The sequence below is a fragment of the Monodelphis domestica genome, chromosome 6, assembly GCF_027887165.1.
Source record: "Monodelphis domestica isolate mMonDom1 chromosome 6, mMonDom1.pri, whole genome shotgun sequence".
NCBI lineage: Eukaryota > Metazoa > Chordata > Mammalia > Didelphimorphia > Didelphidae > Monodelphis > Monodelphis domestica.
In genome coordinates, this window is record NC_077232.1 from 223,362,969 (window position 1) to 223,381,545 (window position 18,577).

General features: G+C 35.6%; 1 long non-coding RNA gene across 1 annotated transcript in view; it reads left to right on the forward strand.

Moving 5' to 3' along the window:
* The first annotated feature begins 3,424 nt into the window (after window positions 1-3,424).
* LOC107649307 (uncharacterized) overlaps window positions 3,425-18,577 on the forward strand; it is a 69,980-nt gene continuing 54,827 nt past the window's right edge. Inside the window, exon 1 of the long non-coding RNA XR_008912968.1 lies at window positions 3,425-3,578. This is a non-coding gene — a long non-coding RNA (uncharacterized LOC107649307). The remainder of the gene's footprint in view (window positions 3,579-18,577) is intronic.

Genomic DNA, 18,577 nt, shown 5'->3' on the forward strand with positions numbered 1-18,577 from the left:
CTGACTATAAGACCAGATATTTACCCATTCTGTCATTCATCTTTTTAAAATAAAGTTCCTTACATTAGACCAAATATACAAGTTATAAACAATCTATAGCACACTCCATCACCTCAGGAATGTACATGTGAGACAATATATGTGGGTCATGTGCATATATGACCAATGTACAATGTGAAAATATTTTAGTTGTGTATAGATGACTAATTATTGAAGTATTTGATAATAGATAACATCACATATTGAATTTTCATGTCAAGTATATATTATTTAAAATATGATTATCTATATGTGCTTATTCCTCCATTATCCTTGGAGCATTAGGACCTGTTAGCTGTCAAGATAGTTCAGGCACCTTTGCAGCAATCTAACCACCATTCTTTCCCTTTAGCATCTGCAGATATAATGCCAGACTCTCAGTCCTGGATCTATGTAAGAATGAGGCTATCATCTCCATCCCCAGGATCCAAACTTTTAAGATTCATAGAATAGGACAGCTGTCTTCTTTTTGGGCATCTCTGGCCAGCAAGGTGTATTGAAATCAGTCATCTAATACCATCTCTCACCAGTGGCATCCAATATAGTGTTAGAACAGTTCAGTGAGCTATTGTTGAGCAAACACACATTATTTTGTCTACTTCAAACAGTGTAAGGAATGATATGAATTGGGTTTGAATTCTGTCCCAGCTACTTATTTTGTGACCTTGGACAAGAAACCTAACCTCCCTGGGACTCAATTGTCTCATTTGTAAAATGAGGTTGGATGAGATAGGTTTGAAGGACCTTTCTAGGATCAGATAATGAATCTTCCTGTTAGGGATTCCTTTGCTTATAAAAGTACCAGATTCTATGCTGACCTAGCATAGAATTTTTCTGGAGCTCTCTAGGTCATTGGTAGTGTGGCTTATTTGTATCTGCCAATACTGGATAGCACCAGTACTGGAAAAGTCATTACTGGCACATGTGACATGCAATTAAATACAATCTCAAATTAAACATCACACCTCAGAATTCTTATCCTGATGATCTCCAATCAGTACTAAAGGGTTAAGGATATAGAAGTACATGTGACAAGCATCTTGTCTAAAGTTAACAAAATGGTACCCTGACTTGGGAAGCAACTAGGTGGAACAGTACATGGAACACTGGGTCTGAAGTCATGAATTTATTCTACAGTTGTTTTGTCATGCCTGACTCTTTATGACCCTATTCACCATACTGTCCATGGAGTTTTCTTGGTAAAGATACTGAATTGGTTTACCATTTCCTTCTCCAAATGAATAAGGCAAACAGAGGTTAAGTAACCTGCAGAAGATCACACAGCCAGTTATGTGTCAGAGGCTATATTTGAACTCAACTTTCCCCAATGCTAGACCTAATGCTCTATCCACTGAGTTGTCTAGCTGCCCCCAAAGTCATGAACATCTGAATTCAAATTTAGCTTCAGATGCTTTCTTGTTGTTTTACCCTGGGCAAGGCACTTAATTTCTGTTTGCCTTGGTTTCCTCAACTCAGAAGTAGAAATAATAATATCATCTATCTACCTGACTAGATCAAATGAGATGTTTGTTTAAAAAAGTTCTTCTGTGGTACATAGTAGGTGCTATATAAATTCTTATTCCCTTTCCTTCCCTTCAATTTCCTCAACTATAAATAGGGATAATACTAGGAACCCACTTCCTAGATTGGGTAGGAGGATCATGTGAGTTGACGTTTGTAAAGCACTTAGCCCAGCTCCTGTGCATAGTAGGACTTAAATGCTTATTCTCCTCCCTAGGGGTTAATTGTCTTATACCAAAGTATATTTGATTTGATTTTCAATCTTTACCATTACTGCTGTTTTATATACTATTGGTATAATTGCCTGGACCAGATTTAGAGTTTGTATTGGAAAACTGCTATATAATGACAGCTGAGACCCTGAAAATACAAAACAAAACTCAATGCTACTAGCACAAGCAACTTATACAATGAAATTTACTACTACAGGTATAATCAATTCGCTTTAAAGCATCAATTTAGTCAGCCAATGTAGATGTTTGAGTATAAACAATTTAAGCAGACAGTTCATCAGATCAAAGTGAGCTAGAAAAACATACATTCAGATCACCTTAGCTTGTCCTAAAATTCAAAACTGATGATCCAATAATATTCATAGACACTATGTGATTATTCTTTAGTGGTCCTGGGGATAATTCCCCAAATTTTAATCAGCTCCCTTTCCTACTTTGGCTGGGATTTGCAGCAATCTTTCAGTAGGTATTTTGGGTATGATTCAGTCTTTATTTTATAGGTTCTCTTTCCTTGTAGATCATGAATAAATTACAAATTGATTAGCAAATTATTTATGGCAGAAAAGCAAAGTATATGGGAAAAGAAATGCAATATAAGGTAACCAGGGGGTGTAGAAAAGAAAAAAAACTAACACTCTCATGTTGGGGTGAGAGGGAAGCAGAAAGAAGTAAGAGAGGAGTCAGTTAGCCTCTGTCTCCAAATAGCTTGGTCTGAGGTATTTACATTGGAAAATTTATCCTATTTCTTAGGGCAGTCATTCTCCATAGGGTCCCAAGATCCTATTTCTAGAGCTTGAAGGAACTTAAGAGGTTATCACATCCAACCCCCTCATTTTCCTGATGAGGTAAGTCAGGCTTAGGGTGATTAAATTGCTTACCCAAGGTCATATAAGGGAGCAAGACTGAGTTCACTATCAGATCTGTAAGAGTAAACTAGTGGGACAATTGAAGGAAGAAAAGCATCCACTTAGGTCTTCGCGGGGGCACATAGGAATATGGCATTCCTTAAGAAGGTCCAGATCCTTCCATGTAATTGTATTCAATGAACATCTAATTATTTTAATATTGACACCTTTAAGAGAACCTATTGTTAATATTAAGTGAGTATTCCTCAGAAATTGGCAAACGCTACAAATCAGGGCTTGATTTATTTCATTGATTGCCTAGATTTAATATTTGGGAGGAAAAATGTTAATAATGCTAATTAAATAGAAATTTATATTCTGTGTACTTTTTCTTTTTCCAGGAAGGCACCTGTTAAAAGCAGCTAGGCAGAAAAGCTGGAATTTGGAGGATGTTGATTGAAGTCTGTCCTCTGTAGATACTAAAAGTAAAACTCTATCCTTTTTATCTTTAAAAAAAAAAAACTTTATGAAAGAAAAAAAAAACAACCAGAATTTCCCCTGGCTGAAATTCACTCTAAACTTTGAATCAAGGTCAATTCCAAGTTCCCTCCTAGGTGTAGGATTGGTCCTTATATAGACCAATCCTGTGCCTGGAAGTAGGGGGTGTGGTAACTGCCTAGTATAGGATTGGTCCAATTCAAGACCAATCTCATGCCAGGAAGTACAGGGCGTGGTCTCTCCCCCAGCACAGGATTGGTCCATTCGAGACCAATCCCACACCAGGAAGTAGTAGGGAGGAATCCCTGAGGCAAGTTTGGGGATGCAGTTCCCCAGGCCACAATACCTCATACACTTCATATCTGTATTACCCTGTTCAAGTCACTTAAAACTGATTGCCTAACCTCTGCTCTTCTGTCTTGAATTGATACTAAGACATAAGGTAAGGTTTTTGTTTCTTTGTTTTAAGGAGAAAGGTAGCTTTTTAAAATTTACTGTCACATCACAGACAGTGTCCCAAAAATCTTAGTGCTGTTTTAGTTCATTCAAGCTCCTGGGTGTTTGTAATATATACTGGATGTATATAATATATTTAAGTTATTGAGACTTTTGAGGAAGTCTAAATTAAAATAATTATCAAAATGTTTAAAAATAATGAATGACTCTCAGGGGAAGAATGCCTGATTAGGGAGAATAATGATAATCTATTTTATACAGGTTTAGTTTGATATGCTTTCTGGACATTGTGATGGAATTATTCAGTAGTCAATTGATGTCAGTTTGAAGGAAGGTGAGGGCTGGGTATATCAACTTGGGAATTATCCACTGAATTTATGAGACTTGATGAGATTAGTAAGGGAAAATGTATCGAGTGAGAAGAAAAGAGATCCCAGTATAAAACATTGAAAACATGGCTAAAATACCTTCAACCTCCTCCTTCAACCGTGTGTAATCCCTGCATATCTCATACAGTCCAAATAATACTGCCTCTTCCCAAAAGTTCCCAATCAGTTATAATCTTCTGTCTCTCACACCTCACCTATAACTTTAATTTGCTCTTCTCTGAAGCAACATATTTGTGCCACAACTCCCTCCAAGCTCCGTAAAGACAGGGGCCATATTTTAGTTAAAGTTTGTAGGTTCCCAGATCTATTTTCCCTCAATGTCCTATAAAAAGCAGACAATTAATAGATATCTGTTGAATTTGACTTGCACCTGAATATAATGCTTCAGTGATAATATAACTCTTGGTTTAAGTACAGGAAGACTTCATTCTAAGGGAAGAACTAGGTTTGTTGTCCTCACTATTACTCTTCCTCCCCCTCCTCTCCCTCCTTTTCCCTCTGCTGCTGCTGTTGCTGCTACTAATCAGAATGACAATAATAATGACATGACGGCAACAGCAACAACCCCCCCCCCCCCAAGATAACAGCTATCATTTATCTAGCATTTCAAGGGATGTGAACCACTTTTCCTTTGTTAACTCGGTTCATCTAGAATTGTACTATTCCATTTTTGTGTGTGGAAAGTGCTAATTTTATTGTCTTTAGGTTAAAATTCTTTGAAATTACAGATCCTTCAGTTGTCAATGAAATTCATAGACCGTGCTTATTGTAAAACTAGAATTCAGTTTCTGGTACGTACTTATCTCCATTATGTTTTCCCTGGGGGGTGGCCCAAGCTTCTCCATGTCACAGTGTGCACAAAAAATGATAGTGGTTATTGAATAAGTGCTGCTTTCCTAGTAACATTAATCACATTTACTAAATTTCTTATTAATATGCTCTGTTTGTCAACTTTCCTTGCAATCCTTTAGCACCCCACAGTGAAAATGACCCATTGTGCAATCTGTTGATGGTGTTCACTGAATTAGAAGTAGGCTGATTATAAATCTCATATACTTTAAAGTACAGTAAATGACATGCTCTGTCACTTAATATGCAACATTTCCATCTGTTTATGAAAAAATACTGCAAAGTAAATTGTGAACAATGGGTTATACTCATAGCCATTGCATCCAGTATGGGAGTTTAATATATGCCCTGCTGTTTGAAAATCTACAAACTAGACGCTGAATTTGTTTGTGAGATTCTCAATTAATTGCCTGTCTTTCTTTTTGAAATTTTACACACTTATTTTCCGAGGATGTCTGGGGACTCTGCTTTTCATTTCTAGTGGTTGCCTCATCTTTATTTTACTGAAGCTTTACTAGTAGCCATGCACAATTATATATACATACAACACATATATGACCTACCGGATATATATATATATATACATATAATATAGACATCCTATATGTTTATGCATGCAAATACAGTGCTAGATTGAAAGGGGGGAAAGCATAGGCTATAGCTTGGTATCATTTCTGTTTGAGAAATAAAGAAGTGGATGAGCTTAGTAATAAGCAGTCTTCCAAAAGGCATTATTTTTTTCTGGAAAAATAAAATCAATATAACATCTTGGGAGAAGTGGCAAGAGACTTTAACTTGGATTAAGAAATGAATTTGAGATTCCCTAATTAGTGACTGTGTGACCTTAGACTTTATCTTCATTAATCTTCATTTTCTTTAGTTTTAAAATGGCAAGGAGTGAGTTGATGAGATTAGCAAGGAAAAGAGTATAGAGTGAGAAGAAAAGAGAATACTTCTACCTCCCAGGGAAATTATGAAGATCAAATGGAATATCTCATATCAGTCAAAAAATAATCTTCATGGGATTAATATCTGTGCAGATGGAGGAGGTACATGGCATAGTATATAGAGAGCCCAAGCCTTGGAGTCCTTGGAGGTAGTTCCTACCTTGACACAGCCTGACTAGGTGACCTTTCCCAAATTACTTAAACTCTTAAGTGTCCCAAACAACTTACTAAGATTATAAATTGCAGAGAAAGTACTGACTTACATTAGTAAAGGGCAATTTCTCAATTGAAGTTTCCAATAATGATGAAATCATAGGTTTGGTCCACCCCCCAATAAATAAATAAGCAAATTAATGAATAAATTAGCATTGGCTTTTTGTAAACACACATATATCATGGGTATGTATGAATATACTTCTATAGGGATTCATATACATAAATATATGCCCTTTTATCCATACATATCCACACATATACCTATATCACTTTAATCACAGATTTAGATCTCCTTGCCCTATCAAAAATTATTTGCTCATTTATGGTAGATCTAAGAAGACACATTCCTTGTTCTTATGAATCTTATAAGCTAGTTGGTTGAAATAGTCTAATAATTTCCTTTTTTTCATTTTCATCTTGCTAGTTGGACAGAAAAAAAATGTAAATGTGAAGTTTCTAAATAATTCTGTAAAAGAGTGTTGTTACAGAACTATAAAATTGGCAAGTCTTGGAGCTAGAAGGGATGTACCCTATGAAATAAAATTAGACCATTTGAAGTGAATTGTCTTGGCTAATCCCATTGCAAATTTGTGGCAGAGCTATGATTAGTTCTAAAATGACTGGTGAAAATCAGATCAACAATGTGGAAATTTGGTATAAAAGGGAGTTGTTAAAACATAGCATATCATTAAGTCCATGGCCAAAATCATATAAGAATTATCTTCTGTCCAAAAATGCAAAATATAGTTCTTTACAAGCTACAGCATAAATGAATCCTGGAACAGGGTACAACTATTAAAAGAATGTATTTTTTTTAGCCTCCTGGTGAACTAAAGGATGAAACAACAGGGTGTCAGAATGCCAATTTACACTATATTGACAATCTCCAGATATGCTTGGGTCATAAGCTTTGATATTTTCCTTTGGTAAAATGAATAAAAAGTTTTCTTATGAATAAGAAACTACCAAACTTTATATATCATTTGGGATAATTTAGACTTATGAAAATGATTACATGCTTAATTTGATTTGCCTTAGAAGAGAGAAGAAATCCAATTCAATAGCAAACATTAAGTCGATATTAAGATTAACCTTGTTCTCGCATCCATTTTCTTCCTTTCCAACATCTTCATTCTCTCCCAGCTCTAAATGTTTCTTTCAACTCTGCCTTCAAACATATATGCATCTCACCTACCATGAAAGAGAAAAAAAACCTGCCAGCCCTCAAACCCTCTAGGTACTATCTAAAATCTTTCCTTCCTTTTGGTTCTAAGTGATATACCATCAAGCATTGTTTAAATAATAGCTATTATTTTAGATCTTTCAGATACTTGAACCATGGTCACTATCTCCATTTCTTCACTTATTTAATTCTTCCATAACTTTCTGCATTTGAAATTTCGTCACTCCTCTGTGGTGAAACTTCACTCTTAAAGATCACTAAAGATGAACTTGTTGAGTATTAAAGTGAACTCTTCTTCCTTCTCATTTGTGTGGACTTTTATTCTGCATTAGACTATGACTGGGAAGATTGTAGTTCCTTCAAAATAAATGGAGAATCAATATAAAATATCTCAAAATTCACTGTTCCTTTGATCCATTATGTTATTTTATGTTATGTTATGTTATGTTATGTTATGTTATGTTATGTTATGTTACATTACATTGTTGTATTACATTATATGATCCTGATTCTCCTCTTGCCTCTTTCCTTGCTCATTTTCTACCTCCCTTGTTGATGCCTTCTATTTTGAAGCAATCATAAAGCCTCATTCTAATCTTGTCATTATGATGGTACTATTATGTACATATATACATATATATATATACTTACATATATACATGTATATATATGTACATCTAGTTCTGGTTCTGATCATTTCACTCTGCTTCAGTTCTTATGAATCTGACAAGACTTATTCCTTCTACATTTCTTATTCCATAATATTATTCCATTATATTCACATAACATAGTTTGTTTAGCTATTCCCAACTGATGGATACCTCCTTAACTTTCAGTTTTTTGCCACCACAAAAAAGATCTACTATAGTTATTTTTGAGTATATGAATGGTCCTTTTTCTTTTCTTTTTTTTGCCTCTATATCTTCTTTGAGAAGAGTTGGCATTTACCTAAAGAGTGCCATTGGTAAGACCTATATCTACCAAATACTTGTGGCCAAAGCAGCTCATGCCTATCTATGGAAGTGAACGTTCATGGTTTCATTTCTCTATTCAGGGCATTATTATGCTGCTCCCCAGTTGGTGACTTTTTTTTGAGGAGTGGTTGGCTTATCTGAGATGCCATGACCTGCTTTACTCTACAGCTCAGCTTCTGTCCTCCAGGGACATTTCTTTCTTGAATTCATATTTGACTGTTCCACTAGGGTTCCCTTGCCTTAGAACTACCTCCACTGACAATTGTTTCCTTATCTCCTTGTTCTTGTCTTTTGCCAAGTATGATGTTGCCTGTAGAAATAACAGCTTCATGACTAAAGTGGGCTGAAAGAAATCCTCTCCCTGCCTGATGCACTCTAGTAGAGATACAAGAAAAAATAAAAGAATAATCCTCACTTAAGAGCTAGTTATATTTATCTGTATTCTATATTTATCTCTACTTCAGATTGCCAGAGATCATACTCTACAAATGTCTCCTACCTTGATTCTATAAAGCAAAGAAAGTAGCTTATGGAAGACCACTAAGGATTCACCTGAAATGATGGGAAATTGGCCTTTTAACTTATAAGCTATATGACAACTTGTAAAGTGTGACAAAACATGTAAACTCTATATGTTTTATTTAAATCATTACTGCCTCATTGTTTATGTTATTCTGCTCTTTAGTTTCTAAAATTACAACAGCTTTCTTGGGTAGGTGGGAAGCAATTTATTAAGGCTGTCCTGATGATTCTTCCTCTTATATAAATACATACTACATAGGAATGGTAGCTCTTGGTCAGAGGAAAAACTGCACAGGAGTTGGGAATTTTCTTTTTCATGGCAACTTAAGAATCCAGTGAACTTCCTCAACACAATTTTAGGTCATGTCTTCTTTTAATTTTTTTTATAAGGGGCAGCTAGGTGGCTCAGTGGATTGAGACAGGCCTAGAGAGGAGAGGTCCTAGGTTCAAATTTTGTCTCAAACACTTACCAGCTTAGTGACCCTGGGCAAGTCACTTAACTCTCATTGCCTAGTCCTTACCACTCTTCTGCCTTGCAACCAATACACAGTATTGATTCTAAGACAGAAGGTAGGGGTTTTAAAAAGTTATTAGTAGAATTTATTTCTCCCTCCCTCCCTTCCCCATACCAGAGAAGGCATCATCCAGCAAACAGATATGTATAAATAGATTAGGTCTTTTATGTTTCCACTTCTCAGTTTATTCTTTGAAGGCAAACATTCTTAGGTTAGTCTTTTGGTTCTACTGATTTCAGGAAGAATTATCTAATGCAATTATTTCCATGTTTTAAAATTGCCATTTAATTAATGGAGAGAAAATCAGGGTGTCTGATAATGATTAAATAGATGATGAACCTGAACTTGGTTACAAGGACCTTGATGCAATATTATAGAGGCTACATTTCTATAAACTTTTAAAATCTATCCTTCCCAAATCTGTTATGTATTTTATACTATGCTAAGCTTTCTTCTCTTCTATCACAAATTCAAAGTTAGAGTGGTCAGTTCCTCCCAACTTCTCCATGATTTCTAATTCACTTGAGTCAATTTATCTGTTACCAGTCTCACGAAATTTGGAGAAGTTAATTAGGATTTGCCTACTGGGTCACTTTCATTGTATTTAATTTTACTTTATTTTAGAGTCTATTTTCCACAGATCTATTAAATATATCTTTTTTTAAATAAACTCATTATCTTTCCCTACCTAATTGTCCCCTCTTCAGAATTCCCAAACAGCACCCAGCATAATTGTCATTCTTGACTCCGTACCCTCACCAATTTTCCTCTACTCCTACCTTACCGTATTTCTCAGATCCATTCCCTTCTCTCCTACAACATAGCCACAGCCATGATATGTAGACCTATAATCTCATTCCTGCTTGTACCATATCAATAGACTTCTGATTGGTTTCTTTCCCTCAGTTTCCTCCTTCCAGTCCATCCTGTACTCTTCTGCCAAAATATCCTTCCTTAAGCAAAAGTCTGATGATGTCCCAACAAGTACCATTTAATAAACTTAATAAACAACTACAGTGGTTCCCTATACCTCCAGAATCAAGTGTAAACTCATCTAGTTGCCTTCAAAGGCCCTTCACAACTTGCTCTTTTCTACATTTCCAGTCTTTTCATAGTTTGCTCCCCTCCATGGATTCTATGATCAAATAACACTGGTGACTTTTCTCCCTCTCTAAGGTGCCTTTCCACTGGCTGCTCCTCATTCTTGGAATGCTTTCTTTCTTCATTTCCATCTTCCACCATCCTTCAAGTCTAAGGTCAATTCCCACCTGCTGCAAGAAGACTTTTCCTTCCTTCACTACCCAGTGTCTTCCCTTTGATATTGCTTCCAATTTCCACCCCATATATCTTCTATGTACTTGGTCATTTGTATGCAGAGAGCTCTTTAAAGGTAGAGGTGCCTTTCTTCGTGTCTCCAGCATTGAGCATAATGCCTGGCATATACCAGATGCTTAATAAATGCTAAGTGATTTGCTTCTCTAAGGCATATAGAAACCTACCTTTAAATAGTCACAGCCCTGATAAAATCCCGGACCTTTTGAGATACTGAAACAGTCCCCCCAAAAGCAGCCAGCTCAGAACATATACAATATGGCATGCAAAAATATATCTCCTGAGAATCACTTTTGCTGATTAGAAATAAAAAGATTAGGTCATAATGCCTTACACATTTCAGTAGGTAGCATCATCATCATACAGACTCTAATGATTCTAAAGTAACATGCATTTCTGATTTCACAGTGAATCCTAAAAATACTATTCAGGGAACATAGAAGCACCTATCTAAAAGTGATTAAATCTCATTTTTCTCTCCCTATCCTAATTGGTGAATGGAAAACAGATCGTTGAAATATAGGGCCTTTAAAGGCAGATTTGTATGTACAGCTTCTAATCTGGATTTTTTGCTTCTTTACTGAAAGCTTTCCTGACATTAGTCATTTTGAAAAAGCCAGTGAGAAGATTCAAACTCTAACACCTGTTAGCTGCATATACATAGGCAAATCATTTAACGTCTCAGAATCTCAGTTTCTTCATCTGTAAAATAGTAATTAATAACACTTTTACTGGTTTGAAAGGACTGTATAGGTATGTTAGCATATGGGACACCAAGCCAAGTTAGATTCAAATTCATGAAACCATTATAAGGTATGTGTCACTGCTCTTGATGCTTGGGACACAAAAGACTGAGCTCATGATTTAATAAAGAATTTTCCTTATGTACCAGTAAATAAGATATGAATTATAATAAGTGGGAAGCAATGGTGAGATCAAAAAAAAGTATTCTAAGAAAATTTGAGGAAAGAGAGATCATTTTCCCAAGGCAGGGGGAGGAAAAGGGATGCTATTAAGAAAGGCTTCATGGAGGAAATGCCATTTGAGATGGACCCTAAAGGAAGAAAAGACGTATTACCCAGTTCTGACAAGACTTCAGTTTAGTAAGTCTTATTTATTTTACATTGTCCTCCCTCCTTCTCACCAGCCTCAAAGAGAGGACGTCTCATCTGTGTATATATCATTAGGTAGTTATGTTACATTTATGATGTTCTTGCTACTGGTATTTAGTAAGTCTCATATTTATTTTGCATTGTCCTCCCTCTTCACCAGCCTCAAAGAGAACATGTCTCATCAGTGCATATCTCTGGATAGTTGGATGTTTTTGCCACTAGTATTTAGATATATTAATTTGGATCTCTGGTTTCTTCATTAGCAAATAAGATAGTTAAAGATGAGGACAAGGACATCCTGCTTGTAGGCTATGGTCCTCAACAAATGTTTCTGATTGTTTTACTACAATAATTTAGACTAAAGTCTGACAGTGTATGAGTACATTCACCATGTACGAGAGGCCATTTGTCAAAATTGACCTTTTCTGTGGAAAAGCTACAATTATTAGTTGATTCAAGTGTCAAAGCCACATCATGAGATCAGAGAGTATGTTAGCAATAATTTTTCCATTTCATAATAGGTTTCAAAATGAATTATGGGTGGTTTTGATTTTTCAGACCAAGGCCAAAAACTGAGCCAGACAGGTGTCAGAAGCAATCTGCAGAAGCACTTTTATTTAACTGCGTTATGTAATGTAACCTCCAGTTTACACATGTAGGTTGTCCATACAGTCAAAATGACTGGTCAAATCAAACTGTATCATGGTCAGGTTTTGCTGCCACCACTGCCATATACTGCCTATGAAATTGTCAGAATGGTTGTAACCCCCCTAAAATTACCTCAATGAAGTATAGAAAAAAGCAATGGACAAACATGTGCCACTTGTCCATGAATAGAGTTCTCTAGATGGGTTTACTTTGGGTAAAAGCTTTGTTAATAACCTTATAGCAATTTCTTTAAAAAACCCATCATTTTGTAGGACAATAACTAATAATAATAGCTAACATTTCTAGGGTTCTTCAATATGTTCCAGGTACCTTATTAAGCACTTTATAGTTATTATCTCATTTAATCTTTACAACTGTCCTGGGTAGGTGCTATTATTATCTCCATTTTATACATATGGGAACTGAGGCAAATAGAGGTTAAGTGACTTACTAAGCTCACATAAGATGTTAAATATCTGAGGAAAGATTTGAACTCAGGTCTTCTAGACTCGAAGTCACTATGGCACATTGATGTCACATGTAGGATACAAAGAACAATGAGAAGAGTTTCAATTCACCAAACACTTGCTAAGCATTTACCAGGCATTCCTCTAGGTTTTGGATTTGTGAAGACAAAAATGAATTTTTCTCTGTTTTCAAGAATCTTACTTTTTTTATAAAAGGGGGAACAACAAATACCAAGCTATGTAAATATAAGATGAATACAAGTCATTTTGATGAAGTATTCATAATTAGGGTAAAAATTTCTCATGAAGGTGACTCAAGCTAAACCTAGAAAAAAAGTTAGGGATGAGGAAAAAATTTCTCATGAAGGTGACTCAAGCTAAACCTAGAAAAAAGTTAGGGAAGAGGAAAAAATCAGGAAAGAAGGAGTATCCCATGTTGGTCCAAGCTCTTTCAGTCCTAGACTGCTCAAAGATTCAGAGATGGAAGAAGGAAAGGTGTGTAGAGCGCCAGTTTCTCTGAGATGTAGAGGGTATGAGGGAAAGTCATACAGAAGCAATCTCAGAAAATACATAACAAGCTAGAACATGGACTTTGTGCCAGTAGGGAGACGGGAGCCATTGGAACTTATTGATAATACGCTGCAGAATGCTTTAGGAATGTCAGTTTGGCAGGATTGGAGAGGAGATTCCTGAGCTAGGGATGCTAGAAGGAATCTATCCCAATAGTCCAGATGAGAGGTTATTAAGGACCGAAGAAAACAATGTTCTGTTAAGCACTTCCTTTGTGCCAAGCACTATGCTAAGCACTTAATGCATATTAATTTACCTGAGATTCTCAACAACAATGGGAAACTGGTTTGTTGGGCTTTTATTTTATATTATGTTATGTTATTTTATAGTTGGAATGCAGAGTTGTATTATTATTCTCATTTTACAGTTGAGGAAACTGAGATAGACATATTTTAAGTGACTTGCCTAGAGTCACACAGGTAGCAAGTATTTGAAGCTGAATTTGAACTTGGGTCTTCGTGATTCTAGACTCCATCCCATATTCGATGCAAGATCTACATGCTCCAGTTCAGTTACAAGGACTTAAGTATGTAGGGTTGACTTTGACAATGGAAAGAATGGGGCAAATTCAACTGAAATTATGGAGGTTGAATTGTTACAACTTGGCAACCGTCTGGATGTGATAGATATGAAGACATGGTGAAGGCTAATTTTGAGATTATAAACCCATGAACCATGATTATAAATACAATGGGATTGACCTTAAGGAGCAGGGGTGGGTTTAGGAAGGAAGATAGTGAGTTAGAAAAAATTCATTAAAAGAAAAATGAGGCCAAGTACACAGAAAAAGACATGGAAAGCAGTTTCCCTTAGAATTAGTAGAATAATCCCCTCCTCCGTACTCCCTGCTTTTTTTTTTTTTATGAAAAAGGAAACTATTAAAGTCAGAAAAGTGGCATGATTCTTTACTGTAGTGAGATAATACTTCCACTGAACTTAGAGGAAAAGTCAAGTGTGTGAGGGGGCATATTAGACTTTATAAAGTCAGCTAAGATAATTACAATTCAAGATGGGACTAGGAAAAGAAAACATGAAGAAATGATTGAAGTGAAACAGAACGATGACAAATAAGAAAAAGAAATGAAGATGGGAAAATAGAAATGAAGCAGAAAGGGAAAAAAATTGAGCCAAAGGTATTTAACATTAAAATCATTGAGTGTGATAGGCCTCAAGACTACTTTATAGCTAAAAACACCCTGGCAAAAAACTAATGTGCTGTGTAATAGCTAGAATAGAATCAAGTCAGCTAGATGGAGAGCTAAAAATACCCTTCCTCTTAAATCCATCTGTGGTGTGGAAGATGTCACCTTGAAGGTAAGGAGAACAGAATCATGAGCTTTCCGTAAGAAATATACATTAATTATGGCCTTGTCTACATGACGGGAACATATTTTAGAAAAGAATAAACCTAATAACATGGTTGTTAATATTTTTAATGGCGAAACCATATTCTCTGCCCTCCTCTACTATTCCTTGTATTCCTCTCGATGAAATGCTTCATCAAACCTCCCCCTTACCCACCCCCTGAGTTAGTAGAATATACTATAATGAGAAAATTTCTGGATGATTGGAATAGCCTGGCTATCAGGCCAGGCAGTCCAGTAGAAGGGATGAGGAGGAGTACAGGCACATCTCCTGTCCTAGGTATTCATTCATTCATTTAACAGACATTTAAAAAAATCTCTTCTGATCCAGGCCCTGGGATAAGTATTTGGGAAGATAATCTGATATGTCCTGTGATTTCATCGGTATGGGCACTCGTTCTGCTCCTGTCATTCTCTGTGACACCTGGTGACTAAAAGTGAATCATCTGTTGGCTAGCCTTCTGGTTAAATCTTCCTGATTTTAACTAGACTCGTCTTCAGGTCACAGACCCAAAATCACTGGACCTGTTCTCAAAACAATCTCTGATGGCATGTCCTTCAAGACCCCAACTTGACCTCCATGCCATTGGAATATTTGACGTTACTTGAAGAATAGGGAAAATACAAGGGGAATTTTTTACATGTATTAAATGTGCTCCCTGCCTTCAAGGAGAATATACTCTAATAGAGACCATTTTGAATTTCCTAGGATCTGTTTTGCTCGTTTTCCTGCCTGAAGAATTGTTATTCCAAGGATCTGCTCTTGTGGACATTATATGTTGATACCTATATTATTCATTCTTCGCTTTACAACTGATGAAAGTAGGAAACTTTAGCTAGTTACTCTGGGTCCCAGGCCTACCTTAAGGCATGGCCACTCTGATTAAAAAACAAGCTGGGACAAAGCTGGGGTGTTCTTTACAGAAACTTCTCCCTAACTGGCTTTTAAAAGCAGATAAAAGTCGCATAGTTTCCAATTCTGCTTTCTTGAAAATTTGTATCTATTTCTAAATGTTTCCCAAATAAGGTGCTCCAGCTTCTCAAATGTTTTATGAATACTGCTTTCAATTCAGGGTCAACATTTTTTATACTCTAGGGTCAAACTGAAAATGATTAAGTGATTTACTCTGAGAATGCTGACTGCAGAAATCCTTTGTATGCTCTTAAATGCTTTGCATGTGGTTAGGGTCAGATGATCTTAGAACTCCCTTCCCTTGTGTTCTCCTGAATTTCTATTGCACAGCTAAATCGAAGATGAACTTTCAGGATATTGCTGAAGTATAAACATTGCCCTTATCGACCTCAATACTTATATTTGCACAGAAAATTGACATTACAATATCATATCAAGTCACAGGAAATTCGGGACTGTTTTAGTTTATATGTTCTTGAACATATATGTATACATACATACACTTAACTATATACATATATATCGAGAATAGGGTATACACTAGAATCAAAATAAGAACAGTTGGTGCCGATGGTGACATTTTCAAAATAGCCTTAACTGGCCTCTAAGTTTGCACCTGTGATTCTGCAGGTGCTTTTTAAATGCTGAACTTCTTTACATACAAGTTTTTAAGCTGCTTAAAAACTTTCATGCAGAAAATTGCATGCCCACAGCAAATTACAGGAAGAGATTCAGAGGATGCTTTGGAGAACTTGACCTGATATATGCATCGTAAAAATGTCTTCAGATTTCTTCTTTTTCTCTTTCTTTTCATGCTGTGATGTATATGACAAGTGTGGCACATTGAATGTGTTAGAGGCTCCTTATTTTTGAGACAAGTATTTGCATGTATGCATAGGGAATGAATCTCTCTTTAGAATCCTTTTTGAGTCATGCACTTATACCCCAGAGTCTATCCAGGTCTCCTAAACCTCCTTGTGCTTGTTTTAAAAAAAAATGATCAAGTTCCTATTTGCATATTACCACTCTATGAACTCAGTCAATAAAGGCAAACACTCGGGCTTTCTCTTAAGGAAATTAAGTTTACTTTTGCATATTTCCACTGAAATTCATCAATTTTTCAATTCTGCAAAAATTACTGAAATAAATTATCAGAGGTTATATTAGAAGAAATCCATTTAAATAACAAGGTTGGAAATCACTTTAAATGAATGTCTGAAAATTAAGAATTATAATATATGAAGCAGTCTGATGGGCTAATACACACTTTGGCAACCTGAGACTTGACTTGGAGTGATCTGCATGTAGCAAGCAATTTGTTCAAGGTGAAGTTTTCTTGCTTAGATACATATGAGGTTTGCATATTTCCTAGAGGCTCACATTAGTGCCTTGCAACAGTCTAATGAGCTAATGACCTTGCCACAAGCTCCCTCCCAGAAAACTGACATTTACATTTGTAAGGTTAAATAAAATATGGAATGGGAAGAAAGCTGGAAATAATGATTGTGATACAATGAAACATATTATAGATCATATCATTTTCATTGAAAAACTTAACCTGAGTATAATGATGATGTCAAGAACAGTATCTGCCCATTGGATGTTTCCATATATCAGGTTTGACAGTTTAGGATGTATGTGACAAGCTGAAATAATAGTTTTGAATAATTGAGAGACCTTTCTTCAATGTGACTCTGCTGGGCCATAATTTCAAACAATGTACCTGACTATCCTTGTCATCAGAACCATTCTATTTTATAAAGACATCTGAAATATGGTGTGAGTAATGGTGTGTTACCAGTGATATGTTTGGTGCAAATAGAAACCTCTCTTCCTTTTTTTAAAAATTAAAATGAAACTAATCTGAAAAGAAGCCCCACTGACAGACCTGTTACTAGCTCCTGGTTTAGAAATCTGCTTTTATGCTTTAAAAAATAAAGTGCAAAAGTGCTTGGAAGGATACCTAGGTCAAAAGTTTTTAGCTCATGTGTTCAGAGGTAAGACTTAAATGATGAAAGTATATTTATATAGTTCTTTAATATTTTCAAAATGCTTTACAAATATTATTTCATTTTATCCTTACAAAACTCCCTGTGAATTGGGTATTATTATCGTCTCCATTTTACAGATAAGGAAAGTGAAGCAGGCAGAGATTAAGTGAATTATCCAAGTTCACATAGCTAAATTTGAACTCAGGTTTTCCTCACCTCCTGGTCTAGAATTTTATCACTTGTACCACCTTGCTTCCTCTAATTTTGTTACCTTTAGTAAAATTTACCTACTATTTTGGGGGTAGTTATTCACTTGTTTTCTTCCTTCAGGGAAAAAAATTCTTTTTAATTTTTTTGCCATTAATTTGAATATGGCAGACAATAGAGAAGCTTAGTCGCTAGTAGACAGGGTTTAGCCTGTGGAAGCCCTTTTCTCTAATCCCATATTTAACAAGTGTCCCTGGAAAAATAATTCAACTTCCCTTTCATTTAGACATCTCCTTAAAATGGATCTGTCAGGGATCAAAGCTGGATATTTAAGTTGGAGCTCTCAAAACTGTGATTTGCTTATGGTATAAAATATTGGTTATTTTGAAGGGTGATTAATTCTATTTATAAGATAATTTCTGCTTTTTCTAATTTGATTTTAACCTATTTCTGAAGAAAAACATGTAATTTCATTGATAAAAAATGAAAAAAAAGATTGTTGTGTTCCGTGATCTGATTCCCCACCATATTCCCTTAAGTCATACTTCCACAGAATACTCTTTTAAACTCTATTGGGACTTTCCTTTCCTGTCTCTTCATAGTCAAAAATTTGTACATTGCAGTTATATTCTTTTCTTTTTATATCATTTCATTGTTTTCAGTTTCTCTGGCTATAACAAATGGGAGCAATTTCTGTAGTTGCATGTGTCAAGTCTTATATTTGTTTTGTTTCCCTTAGGGGAAGACTATTTTCCTGTTATTATTACTTCTATTGCTGTTAGCTTT